The 13,978-nt window shown below is 45.0% G+C and overlaps 1 protein-coding gene and 1 pseudogene across 1 annotated transcript in view; both read left to right on the plus strand.

Moving 5' to 3' along the window:
• Positions 1-13,978, plus strand: part of LOC126203120 (putative fatty acyl-CoA reductase CG5065) — a 272,413-nt gene that overhangs the window by 72,248 nt on the left and 186,187 nt on the right. The window lies entirely within an intron of this gene.
• Positions 12,881-12,998, plus strand: LOC126204510 (5S ribosomal RNA; annotated as a pseudogene).

Raw genomic sequence — 13,978 nt, forward strand, 5'->3', positions numbered from 1 at the left:
AGAGCAATCTGTTCTTTGTACTTTTCAAGATTTTAAAGATTACGCACTTTTATCAAGATAACGCAGTAGGATGTTTCGTTTTAGTGAACGATCGTCCTGAAAGTATCCTATTTTCTTTTATTCATCCTTTGGTTATTTAATCTAAGTTGAGAATAGTTTCTCTGACAGATTTATTGGTAATTTCAAAGAAGTGCCGCGTATCTAACGCGCGGGTCCTGAACTATATATATCGAACGACGAAATACATCAAATGCACGGCTATCGTGGCGTGAGATACGGGAAGTGTGTAGTGCGATGCTAAGGAAACACCGTGAAACGTTCGGCGTTGTGAATAGGAATGAGTATAGTCTCGAGTCGCGATACTCTCACCTGGCGAAACTTAAATTCTATATTGTGTTGAGTGCAGTCTTGTTTGGATTTCTGTTGGGAATACGGATTGCTGCCAAATGATGATTTCAGAAATTGTGTGAAATGTCATGGAGACAGCTGTGTGAAACTTCGTAAGAAAAGCGCCGATGCTGATTTCCCATTTCAGTTATAAATGTGCGGCGTGTCGGAAAAGGACATCAATAACGAAAATCACATCGTTCGATAATTTTAAGTTGATCATCGAAAATAGTATTATTCTATTCCCGTGTTGGGTGAGAGACTACAGCTACAAGCGAGCGTGTCCGAAACTGAGTTATCGACAAACATCGTTTGTGAGTACTACAGATTATTTCGAGAAGTCTGCTACATGATGATCATGAATGACAGTGTTCCTATTGGTGTTCAAAACAAGAGAGTTGGAATCGGATGATCACATACAGCCTCTCGGAAATACAAGAAAGAAAGACAATTAAAAATGAGATTGAAGATATATGGATCTTCGGAGGGGCTGAAAGGGGGTCACGTTAGTGCTTCATAGTTAAGAGTACATTAGACGGGCAAGAAAACATTATTGTCTCTCACAAAGCACTTCATTTTACCAGGGACCAAAGCTACAACAGACGGCTTTACGCCCTACAGCACCTTGAAGAAATAAGAATCCCAATACGAATTTGTAAATCATTGTGTGCAATTTGTTTCTTCAGACGATCCATCCGTCCACACATAGAATATAGAGCGCTTGTGCAAATCTGTCAAATTGTCGAGTAAAAGAAAGAGCTGCCCGAAAGACAGGGACCAACTGTATCTATTCCCGCACTTGTATTTCCACAATCTGCGGCTGCGTCGGAAAATTGAACCTCCTGAGACTCTCGCAATATTCCTCAGAGAGATATTTAGAGTATAGCACGGTTACGGAGCACAAGGACTGCTTCCGGCGGCGTATACAACCCGCGGTATAGCCCTTGAAGAACACGTGGCTGACAAATAAAGTAAGTGAAATTACTAGTTTCCTTTGTAATTAACGTTCGTCTTTTGTCGTCGCTCTAGTCACCAAAATAAACAATATCCATATTTGCCGCCACGAGAGTCTCGCTGTCGATACATATCGTTCGGACCCGCGCGTTCGATAGGCAACACGTCTTGGAAGTTGCCGTTTTATTTGTCCAGAAGACATGCTCAGGGGGACTGCCCAGTAAGCGAAGAGAAGTCGGCACTTGCAAGTTTCCGAGCGCCAGTAGAAAGTGAGCTGAGTCAGGCTGCGGCCTCGATACGGCTGGAGGCTGGAGCCGGTTCAGCGGCGGTCACGACCACGCTGGAGCCTCCGGTTCTCCAGCAGCTTAGGCTGCATCACGGTCAGGGTCTGCTCGACACGCTGCAGCGCGAGACGCCAGCCGAGGAGACTGGACAAAGGACACAAGTCGTTCCGTGCCACAAACTCCGCTGCGCTTAGCTTTCTTGGACAAATGTAGGTCCTATCGTTAGGTGAGTTACTATGTTACGCTAAATATAAATGCCGAATGACACTGTTGGCTGGTATATCCCACGGGATATGTTGTCGGTCGGAAAATGTGTTCTTCCTCCGCACATATTGGTCCCTTTCCTTGAAGACATGTTCGCACATATCCTGTCGTGTAGTATGTGCATTTGTAGAGCGTAGGTAAAACTGTAATGGATTTGTGTGTAGTATAGTGTTATATATGAGTTGTGTGATGATGATTAGAGAACGGAGAGAGTGTAACCTAGTGCCGGAAAATAGCATACTCCTTTCAAACAGCACCAAGGGGGCGCCGAAGATAATTCGACAGTGTCACATGCCCTCACTTAATGAGGGACAGCGGAGAGGTTCGGAATTTAATCCAGGACGTTGGCGCAAAGATTGGCGATCAGGAACTTTACAGCATCACCTTTCCTCCCCTTGCCGGTTAATACTTGTAGCGAAATTTTCATCCACCGTCAGGATACGAACCAGCTTACCTCCAAGTCGAGCGCCATCACATAGGCGTGCGTTAGGGAACTTTTGTATTTGTGATAATTACAATTAGTAAACAGGTAAATACCATCGTAAATTGAATACAAGATCATGCAAATACACGTGTTTCCCATAACATTACATTTCAAACTTTAGGAAATGATATGACCTGTGTCCAAAAATATGTATGTATGAAATGGATGAGCGGAATCGATCAACCGATTAGGGAGGTCTTTTTTATGTATTTAGACTGAAGCATCTAGTGAAAAGTTTGTACCAAGGCCGCGAACAGAACCTGGGTCTCCTGCTTGCTAGGCAGGTGCGTCACCTACTAATCCACGTTGGTACAGTGGTTTTCAAAACTCCACAGATTATCCTGGCACGCGGTTCCCGGCCTTGGTACAAATTCTCACTCGCTGCTTCAGTCTATATACAGTACATAAAATCGTATCTGAAACCCGAGGCCTAACTACGATTTCTCCCGCTTCCTGAACTGCGCCCTCCTAATTTTTTTTAACATTCTATTTTTATTTTCTCCCTTCAGCTCCAAAAATCGCGATATAATTTTAATACAAGTTGTTTCTGTTACAGAGAAGATATTGCAAACAGTTGAAATAAAATAAACCACATCGGCATGAAATAAAAGTTAAGTATATTTACTTAATACGTCCGTCTTCCATCACACGGGAGAACTCAAAACAACCAAGAACATATAAGAGAATGGAAACTGCTGCAGTTATATTGCTTAGAAGACGACCACACGGTCGAAGAAAACCAGAATAATGTTGTAAACAAATTCTGCACGCCGTCCCACGTGTGCTTCCCATCTGCGGACAGCGTTCATAGGTAACAAGTCGATAATCACTTCGTCTCGTGTCAAGATCCACGACGGGGGTCGTCCCCTACCCGGTGCTCCCCAACTGTGAGGGCGGGGGCGGCAGCGGAGGAGGAGGGGGATGGGGGGACGGGAGTTACGAAGACACTGCGCATATAATTTGCGAAGAGTTGTTGATAGCGACGTCGCCTTCAGAGACGTGTGCCAGGCTACGCATCACGTCCAACATAACAGTCTGTCAACCGGTGAAGAAAAATTGCTAGATACAGAACACAATGGATTTTTTTCAAAGAAAACGCCAGGTGATTGCTAAATCAAATGCTCCAGAAATCCAGAAGAAGATCAATTCTGTCATACAAAGGAGACGATGTAGTACGCCATATGGAATTAGGAACGCCGTGGTTGGATTCTGCTTAATGAAGTCACTACGAGGCCTTGTGCAAAGTGGCTTAATACAGCTTGCTTCCAAGCTAACGTCCTGACACACAGCTTGCAAACTAACTAGGTGGTAAGATATGAAAGACAAAAATATGCGAAGAACATACGCCAAAAAACAAGGACTAAACGAACAAAGACGTGCAGGCATAGCATATCTAAATCTCAGTGAATACACAGTGTGTCGGAGCTAGAAGTGCACACACACAAATCCATATAACGAAAGAACTCCACATTTTAGTATGGTTAAAAAGGCAGTCGATAGAGACACATTCCAGGATGTGATCCCCTCCATTTCAGGAACAGCGCTAAGTCGCATGTCGCCTGTGCACCGATGAAATGGCACACCTATCTTGACATGTTGGCGAACTACGTACTTCCACAGATGCCTAATGCCTCCCGACGTCATTTTGCAACAGGATGGTGCCCCCCGCTCTCCAGTATCATGGGAAGGCACCACATTTCTCCATCAGACGTTTCCTGAGCGTTGAACCGGAATGCGGGGTCCCACTGCCTCGCCTCCTCCGTCTCCCAATCTGGCCCACTGGATTTCAGTGCATGGGGATTTATAAAGGGCACTGTTTACAGAACGAGAGTTCCAGATCTCGTAGATTTGAGGCAACGGACCTATGACGCACCAAAGGACATAATACATGTCTCGCTTATGAACATGTGACGAGAATAGAGAATCTTTCAAACTGAACCAACGTGCATGAAAAGGTATGCGCTCCTGTGCACAGTGTTAGACAAATAAACTTATAAACCCTAACAGATACTCAAATACCATCAAATAATTTTGTGTACCTCTAGCCCGGACATGCTGTATTTAAATTATCGGTGACATCACAATACTCTCTAAGAACTGAACTTCGAGAATTTTCTGCTAACCAGAGGAAAAAGTTACTTCTGGAAGCCACTTAGTAATAACTCAGGCCGAAACGTAATTTTGAATTGTCAAATAACATTAATTTTGAAACTATGCCAGGCTGTCACAAAAAAGAAATAAAACTCAGCAAAAATTAAAGAACTGAACAGATTAAGTGAAAAATTTCACTACTTAAAATCAATAATGTACTGGCTTACACTATACGAAAGTATCTTTTTAATATTATCCACAGTCATTCTCCACGGCTGAGAGGCATATACGTAAGTACAAAAACAGTCTCATTCACTATAGCGTTTATGTGCTGCGACATTTAGGATCCTACTCCCGTAACTTTAGAAGCAGGTATTTATGATTTGCTTTCAGTATTTTTGTTACATTGTTACCTCCGCAAGCATGAAACAACATATACAATAAAACAGCAGTTAACTATATGAACGAATAAACGAAAATAGTACGTTAAAAACTCACGACTGGAACATGCAGTGTCAGTGTCTGCATTGTTTGCATATCATATCCAAAAGTAACTGTAAGACAGGCCAAAAAAGACAAATGCACAATCCTGTGTTTATGTTTACACACAATAAAATGCACCTGAAAATTCTCTGTGTCAAAAGGCACCTAAAAAGCCATCCTACTTAACGTTCTATAAACAGAATTTAAAGCATACGCTCCTGATTTCTAATGAAACTAACCAAATTAAAAAAATTTCACCGCGGCACTAGTAGGGGAAGGGTGGTAAGCCGATAGTTTCGACCGCCTTTCGCTCCCATCAAGAATCCCCGGCACTCATTCTGATAGCACGCTGAGGGGACGTGGGGCCGTCCTGGAGTGACAGGAACGAGGAAAAGTTCCCGAGGAGGAAGGGGAGGATATTAGTGTTTAACGCCCCGCCAACAACGAGGTCTTTAGAGACGGAGCACAAGCTCGGATTAGGGAAGGAAGGAGAAAGAAGTCGGCCGCGCCCTTTCGAAGGAACCCCCCTTGCAATTGCCGTAATTGTCTTAGGGAAATCATGGAAAACCTAAATCGGGATGGCTGACGTGAGTTTGAACCGTCGTCCTCCCGAATGCGAGTCCAGTGTGCTAACCATTGTGCTATGCAGCTCGGTAAATGGGATGGAACCGGCGCCCTTCAGCGGGGGAGTCTAACGCGCTACCCGTAGACTACGAAGTCACATTTCAGCGTCAGCAACTTCTTAGAATTGCATTGTTTCGCATGTTGTGTGATGTTGTAGGGGGCCTCTATAAAATTAACTATATATTATTTTAATGGAATCCCGAAGTAAATTTTAATTGCAATGTCGATATAAGTAATGAAAATGAATAGATCGCAACTTTCATTTACAATGTTTTTGCTGAATCGAGCTTATCCTGAAACAGTATTTCATATAGTCTAAGAGTTCAATTGGTGCGCCTTTCTTGTACTATCCTTCTCCTCCTTTTCCTGTCTTTTACGGTCAATTTGAAGTGCGACCAGTTGCCAGTAGGTACGATAAAATTACCTTAACTGGCATATTCTTGATCTTTCCTCCTGGAATATTTATATCGCCAGTCCTCGATGCCTAAGCAGATCAACACACTTTCCAAGAAGCAATCACAAATAGGTTTCACCTTGACCGACAGCTGGACAGACATTAAACGGCTCAGAAATATACGCCAGTGGATAAAATACTTGTTAAGTGCCTTTGAAAACCTGTAGTGAAAACTAAGTAAAAAACTCATGTCAGAAATTGCACCGCTTCGGTGATACTGCAGTGTACATTGCATCATAACAGAGGGCGGTCTAAGGCGCTACAGTCATGGACTGTGCGGCTGGTCCCGGCGGAGGTTCGAGTCCTCCCTCAGGCATGGGTCTGTGTGTTTGTCCTTAGGATAATTTAGGTTAAGTAGTGTGTAAGCTTAGGGACTGATGACCATAGCAGTTAAGTCCCATAAGATTTCACATTCATTTGAACATTTTTGAACACAGGGCGGTTAAAAATAAACTCAGCTACTTGAGCCAGTGCAGGTGGAAACCTACTTACCATATGGGTACCCAGCTTTATAGGAATGATGTTCAGGATGTGTGCTGCAAGATTTGCGTTGTTGGTAGTGTTAGTGTCACGATTTGCCATTAGGCGTGGGAACTGGTACTGCGACGTAGGGTTGGAACGTAAGCATCAGTGAGCACTGCAGTTGCAGAAGTCAACATGAGTAAGGACAAGGTGAACTGAGCTTTTTGCGTAAAGCTGTTTTATCAAAACAACAGCCATAATTCTGCTGCTCTTCGAGAGTATTGGCGCATTAAAGGGGTACGAAGAGGTCCTCCTTCCGCACAGTGATCGAAGAATATGTATCGACAGTTCGAATTAACTGGCAATTTGGGAATTGCTCCTGGGAGAGGCCGACTCCCAGTTGAGCAACAATATGTTGAGGAAGCTACTGTTGCCATGGATAAGAATGCTGGACATGTACTAGCTGTGTCACGACAGCTGAACATTCCTTGGTCCACGGTTCGAAAGTGCTGCGAGTAACTGTGAAATGGTATCGGTAAAAACTTACAGGCTGTCATGGATGCGGATGGTTGTCACATTAACCAATGTTTGTAATCCGGCGTGTAAACATGGTACACAATTAACAATTGTTTCCATGGTTATTCGTTATTTCTCTTCATCATGTCCTTACAAATGTTTCCACATAGCGCCATTCTCCTAAGATAACTCATTTTAGATGGGGCCTTCTCAAGTGCCGAAAGTTTAGTTATTACCACGCTGTACATATCAAATCAACTAGCTGGTCATTAGAAATATGGAATTTATAAGATTATTTGTGGCAACTGCCCTATCTTTCGATGATATCAGACTGCTACAAATTTTGTTTTAAGATACAGAGAGCATACTGAGGAAATAGCCCTCGCTACTACGATGGTGAGTCAAATGAAAACCTTAAATATTTTTAAAAATTATTTATTGTGCAGAAGCGGTACAAAGCTGTATCACTTTTCAACATAATCTCCCCCCCCCCCCCCCCCGCTTAATGCAAGTCCTCCAGCGCTTACGAAGTGCATGAATTCCTTTAGAAAAAAAATTCTTTTGGTAGTCCGCGCAACCACTCATGCACCGCGTGGCGTACCTCTTCATCAGAACGGAACTTCTTTCCTCCCATTGCGTCTTTGAGTGGTCCAAACATATGGAAATCAATTGGGGTAAGGTCTGGTGAGTATGGTGGATGAGGAATGCAGATCTCTGACTGTTGCAACTGTTGTACAGGCAGTGTGGGGCCTTGCATCTTTATGTTGCAAAATGACACCTGCTGACAGCAGTCCACGTCGCTTTGATTTGATTGCAGGCCGCAGATGATTTTTAGGAGATCTGATGCACTGGTGACAGTGGTCCCTCTAAGCTTGTAATGCTAAAAAATGACGCCTTTTTCGTCCCAAAAGAGAATCAGCATAACCTTCCCTGGTTGGTTCTGTTGGAAACTTCTTTGGCTTTGGTGATGAGGAATGGCGCCATTCCTTGCTCGCATCCAGTTGGTGGAAGTGAACTCAGGTTTCGTCCCCAGTAACGATTCTTGCAAGGAAGCCACCACATTCTCGTTCAAAGCGCCGAAGAAGTTCTTCAAAAGCATCAACACGTCGTTCTCTCATTTGAGGAGTCAGCTGCCGTGGCACCCATCTTGCAGACACTTTGTGAAACTGGAGCACATCATGCACAATGTGGTGTGCTGACCCATGACTAATCTGTAAACATGCTGCAATGTCATCCAGTGTCACTCGGCGATTTTCCTTCACTATGGCTTCAACTGCTGCAATGTTCTGTGGAGTCACAACTCGTTGTGCCTGACTCGGAGGAGGAGCATCTTCCACTGAAGTCACACCATTTGCGAACTTCCTACTCGTAGACTTGCTGCTGTGACAAACATGCATCATCGTACTGAACCTTCATTCGTCGATGAATTTCAGTAGGTTTCACACCTTCACTACTCAAAAACCGAATAACAGAACGCTGTTCTTCCCTGGTGCAAGTCGCAAGTGGGGCGGCCATCTTTTACTGATACTGCAACGGTATGTGTGCATCTGCACTATGCTGCCACCCACAAGCCATTCTGCACGCTGTTTGTAGCACGCTTACCGACTTACAGGATAACGGCGAGAAATTTCGATTTGTTATTACAAATTTAAGGTTTTCATTTGACTCACCATCGTAACACGGATCTGTACGGCATTACATACATAAAACTAGGTCACATGAGGTTAGTGTACGTAGTTTCCTCGGCACGTGTCTTCCCAACGTTCTCTCGGTAAGTCTAAATCGACCATTTGTCCTCGGCACTAACGATTTTCTGTTCGTTTCACGTCATACAATTTCCTAAGGCTGCGCTCGGATATTTAATCAATGTGAGGAATCCACCGGTACACTACAAGCTTAGTACTTAAGCTTCCGCAATAGGAACGTTACATGCAATATAATGGATTTAGTACGAAGTCATTACCAATACTCCCTGTCCAGTTAATTTAGCAATCTGTCTCTAGCAATTTCCATGGCTGCTTCAATTAAATTCTCAACAATAAAAAAAAGAAAACTCATCCTTTGACCAAGGAGCTATACAAACAAAGGCCTATACATCTTTTACACAAGTAATAAGGTTCTTTTATCGACGTCGCTCACGAAAATTATTACAGTCCTTTTTCCTGGCCTTGGCAATGTTAGTGGTAACAGGTAGCCTGTCACCCTTCCTGTCTCCACCCCTTTCGCCACCTCTCCCTTCCCCCTACACCCCTCCCCCCCTCCACCTGAAAGGAATTCGTGCACGACAGCTGTATGCGTCTATTGCTATCCATGTGAAAGTGTGCAAACGGTTTCCAAATGTTACACAGTTTATTACATTAGTGCTCATAATTTATTATACAACGATACATATAAGATGGACTGCATTGATGAAATTCAGGACAGCTCATTTAAGGAAATTAGTACATGATAACTCTTTGAGTAAGTTACTGAGAACTCTGTGTAACAACTAGTTCTTTTCTCGGTCCTGTTTGGACATTCAGTGACGTTTTGTTGATGAAGTTATTGTATAGAAAATATAACTGATCCACCGCTGCAAAAAAATCTGTTTGACTGTTTCCCCACTTCCTACATGTGAAATAAATACAACAGACAACTTTTAATTTTAATGCACCTGTTCACGTCACAAGTAACTACGTTCTTCTATAAGGCAGAACTGACTAGCGATTTAAATGTAGAGCTTATTGCTGTCATTAACTAACTGAGCATAGTGGGAGTATGTATACCTGTTCTTTGAATCTCTGGTGGGGAAGTGGCAGCCCATTATTGTCAAGAGTCGAAACCATAGTAGGTAGTAATGATGTTGGACGCTGCGGTATGCAGCCATGTCTGATTGACTGATTCCAAAGATTTTCCATTGGGTTCAAGTCGGACTCTGAGCAGACCAATCCATTTCAGGAACATTGTTGTCCACAAACCACTACCGCGGCAGATAATGCTTTATGACAAGATGCAGTGTCGAGCTGACAGAAACAATCATCGTCTCCAAACTGTCCCTCTGCTGCGCACAGCCCCCACTCCCGCCAAATGTTCTCAGATCATCCCATCACAGACTGCCGCTGTGGCCGAGCGGTGCTATGGGTTTCATTCCGGAACCACACGGCTGCTACGGTAGCAGGTTCGAATCCTGCCTTGGGCATGGATGTGTGTGATGTCCTTAGGTTGGTTAGGTTTAAGTAGTTCTAAGTTCTAGGGGACTGATGACCTCTGATGTTAAGACCCACAGTGCTTAGAGCCATTTTTTTTTCATTCCATCAGAACAGGTGGTATACAGGAGTCTTGATTTAGCTGTGGCTATTCCTTCACGTTTCCAGTTCACAATTACGTCACCAACAATAGACCTGGATAGCTTTAAAAGGGCTGAAATGCCCCAGATGGATTTGTCAGTCACCGATCGAGATAGGGCACTGGTTAGCCCTGTAGACGTCGTAGGACGACGGTTCAAATCCGCGTACGTCCGTTCTGATTTAGGTTTCCGGTGATTTCCCTAAATCGCTCCATGCAAATGCCGGGAAGTGTCCTTTGAACATCACGATCGATTTCATTCCGCATCCATTCTTAATCCGAGCTTGTCCTCCGGTTCTAAATACCTCGTTGTCGACGATACGTTAAACCGTAATCTTGCTTATTTGTTTCCTTTTATACTGGCGGGTTCGCCTGTGGTAACATCTGTTGTTCAATACCGCATTACATAGAAGTGTACGGATACTTTTGATCAGATAGCATATTAGTCTACGTATTTAAAATCTGTGCAAACCGAAATCTCTCTCTAATAGATTTTAGAAACAGAGATGAAGAGACTAAAGTCAGCCGACACGGTAGCTCAGCGTGTTCGGTCAGCGAGCTGGTTGGCTTCTGTAATAAAAAAACAGTGGAAGGATCAACAAACGAACTATAACGGATGTCATGTGACGTCCGAAACGACCAAACACAACGCAAAGAAAAAAAAAAAGAAATGTGGTCAGCGCGACAGAATGTCAATCCTAAGGGCCCGGGTTCGATTCCAGGCTGGGTCAGAGATTTTCTCCGCTCTGGGACTGGGTGTTTTGTTGTCTTAATCATCATCATTTCATCCCCATCCATGCGCAAGTCGCCGAAGTGGCGTCAAATGGAGAGATTTGCACACGGCGAACGGTCTACCAGACGGGAGGCCCTAGTCACATGACAAAAATGGTTCAAATGACTCTGAGCACTATGGGACTTAACTTCTGAGGTCATCAGTCCCCTAGAACTTAGAACTACTTAAACATAACTAACCTAAGGACATCACACACATCCATGCCCGAGGCAGGATTCGAACCTGCGACCCTAGCGATCGCGCGGTTCCAGACTGTAGCGCCTAGAACCATTCGGCCACTCCGTCCGGCAGTCACATGACATTTACATTTATTTACTCTAATATTTTTATCGACGATAAGTATCGATATCTCAAGGTATCGACACCTCTATAAGTGAGACACTTTTCTTCCTGCACTGGTGTGCAAATCTTAAGGACTAAAGTAACTTTCGCGTGATGTATCATTGCCAACTAAAATAATCGATGAAACTTGGATCATATGTAGAAAGAGCTACTGAACTATTCTGCAGAAGGCAGCTGAAGTAAATAAGCAAGGAGATCAACAACAATGACACTTTTATTCAAAGACAACAATTACACTGAAGTCACCGCGACTTATGATGGTCCCTGGACATTACAGATGGCCAGACATGGTCCTTAATACAATGTGTGATCAACATGGACAGCAGTGCATGCTCTGCAACGCGCGCCCATCCTGGCCACAAGGTTGATTAGGAGTTCTTGTAGTAGGGCGTTCCACACTTCCACCAGCGCGGTTAACAACTGCTGCATGTGGACGTACTCTAGCACGTATCCCCAAAGCACTCAGACGTGCTCGATGGGATTTGAGCCGGGAGAATGGGCAGGCCAGCCCATTCGCCGAATATCCTCTCGTTCCAAGAGCTCATCCGCCTTAGCTATTCGACGTGGTGGCGCCTTGTTATTCATAAAAATAAAAATGGGGAAGTAGTACAGTATCATAATAACGTTGGCCGATGACTGTACTGTGTTCAAAGAGTTGGATATCAGTAAGCCCGTGCCGTATTATGACTCCCACACCTTAACACTTGGACTACCAAAACGATCATGTTCGACGATGTTCGTGGGTGCATTATGTGTTTTCATCTCTCTTCAGCCGGCCGCTGTTGTCGAGCGGTTCTAGGCGCTTCAGTCCGGAACCGCGCTGCTGCTACGGTCGCAAGTTCCAATCCTGCCCCGGGCATGGATGTGTGTGACGTCCTAAGGTTAGTTAGCTTTAAGTAGTTCTAAGGCTAGGGGACTGATGACCTCAGATGTTACCTACCATAGTGCTCAGAGCCATTTGAACCATTTGAACCATCTCTCTTCATAAGCGGGTACCTCCGGAATCACTACTCAGCCTGAATCTGCTCTCATCTGACAAGAACACGCGATGCCTCTCCTCGCTGTTCTAGTCTCTATGCTGACGTGCGGGTGTCGGGGAAAGTGATCACCCCATGAAGTCGCTGTGCCAGTGAGGAGCGCGAGATTGTGCCTCCTTCAGTCCTGGTCAATTTGGTTGGAATTACACTCTTGGTTGATGTGGGTTCCTTCTTGCCTGTTGCACACTGTAGCAATAATTTGCTGCCGTAGCAGACTGTGGCCGAGCACGTCCTCTAGTTCGGGCAGCAGAAGTGTGATTCGGAACACTACCCTTGCACGTGAATCAGTGCTATTGGGTATAACAAACTCCTAGACTACACTAGTCACACCTCGATCTTCTTCCAGTTTCCCGATGATTTTTCCCTGGGACATATTGTAGTGCTAACGACCTTGCCGCAGTGGATACACCGGTTCCCGTCAGATCACCGAAGTTAAACGCTGTCGGGCTGGGCTAGCACTTGGATGGGTGACCATAAGGTCTGCCAAGCGCTGTTGGCAAGCGGGGTGCACTCAGCCCTTGTGAGGCAAACTGAGGAGCTACTTGATTCAGAAGTAGCAGCTCCGGTCTCGGAAACTGACATACGACGGGAAAGCGGTGTGCTGACCACATGCCCCTCCATATCCGCATCCAGTGACGCCTTTGGGCTGAGATTGACACGGCGGACGATCGGTGCCATTGGGCCTTCATGGCCTGTTCGGGAGGAGTTTACTTTTTGTTTAGTTTTTACATATTGTAGTGAAGAAAACCAGTGCAGTACACTGTACCTTCTCCCGTTCCTTCAACTTCCTCGTGTTGTGAGACCAGCCCCATTTGACGCTACTGTCACACTGACCTCACAAAGTGTGACGCCCAGCTTTCTGTGCACGACTGGGAGACCTGTTGTAATATGTTCCCTCACTTCCGTTCGTTTCCACCGATTTGTTAACATGTTGTGTTACTTTATCCACAACGTCCTTAAATTTTGGAGGGCAGTGTCTACTGCTCATTACTGAAGTTTCGACGCTTTTCATTCGGCACTGCGTCCTTACAAGCACCAGCAGGAATCTCGAATCAGAGTGCTGCTGGCTGTAAGACGAGGAGCCGCTCGCGCAGTCAAGACTCCATCCAGCACCTGTCGAGGTCGCAGAAGGAGCCCTTGCGAGGGTTAGGAAGGCCAGAACGGAGCGGGTGCCGTTGCATTGCGAGAGCAGCGTGTTTGTTGCCAGAGCGCGGCACGCAATGCGTGTCCACGCATTCCGGCCCGACGCAAACCGCGGGGCTTTTGCGTCACGCAAGCGGAGTGCTGCCACACCTGCCGACGCTATGAATGGACCGCCAGCCCAAATATCCAGCTCCCTTGGCATTCCCACGGAAGCCTTCCAGGCCACTTGCTGGCGAGAAAGTCGTCATCCATCCAGAAAAATACGAAAATGTCTTCATAATTCGTTCCGAAATATGCGTCTCATTGTTGGCTCACTTACTACGGAGACGACTTTGT

The sequence above is a fragment of the Schistocerca nitens genome, chromosome 9 (assembly GCF_023898315.1).
Source record: "Schistocerca nitens isolate TAMUIC-IGC-003100 chromosome 9, iqSchNite1.1, whole genome shotgun sequence".
Classification (NCBI taxonomy): Eukaryota; Metazoa; Arthropoda; class Insecta; order Orthoptera; family Acrididae; genus Schistocerca; species Schistocerca nitens.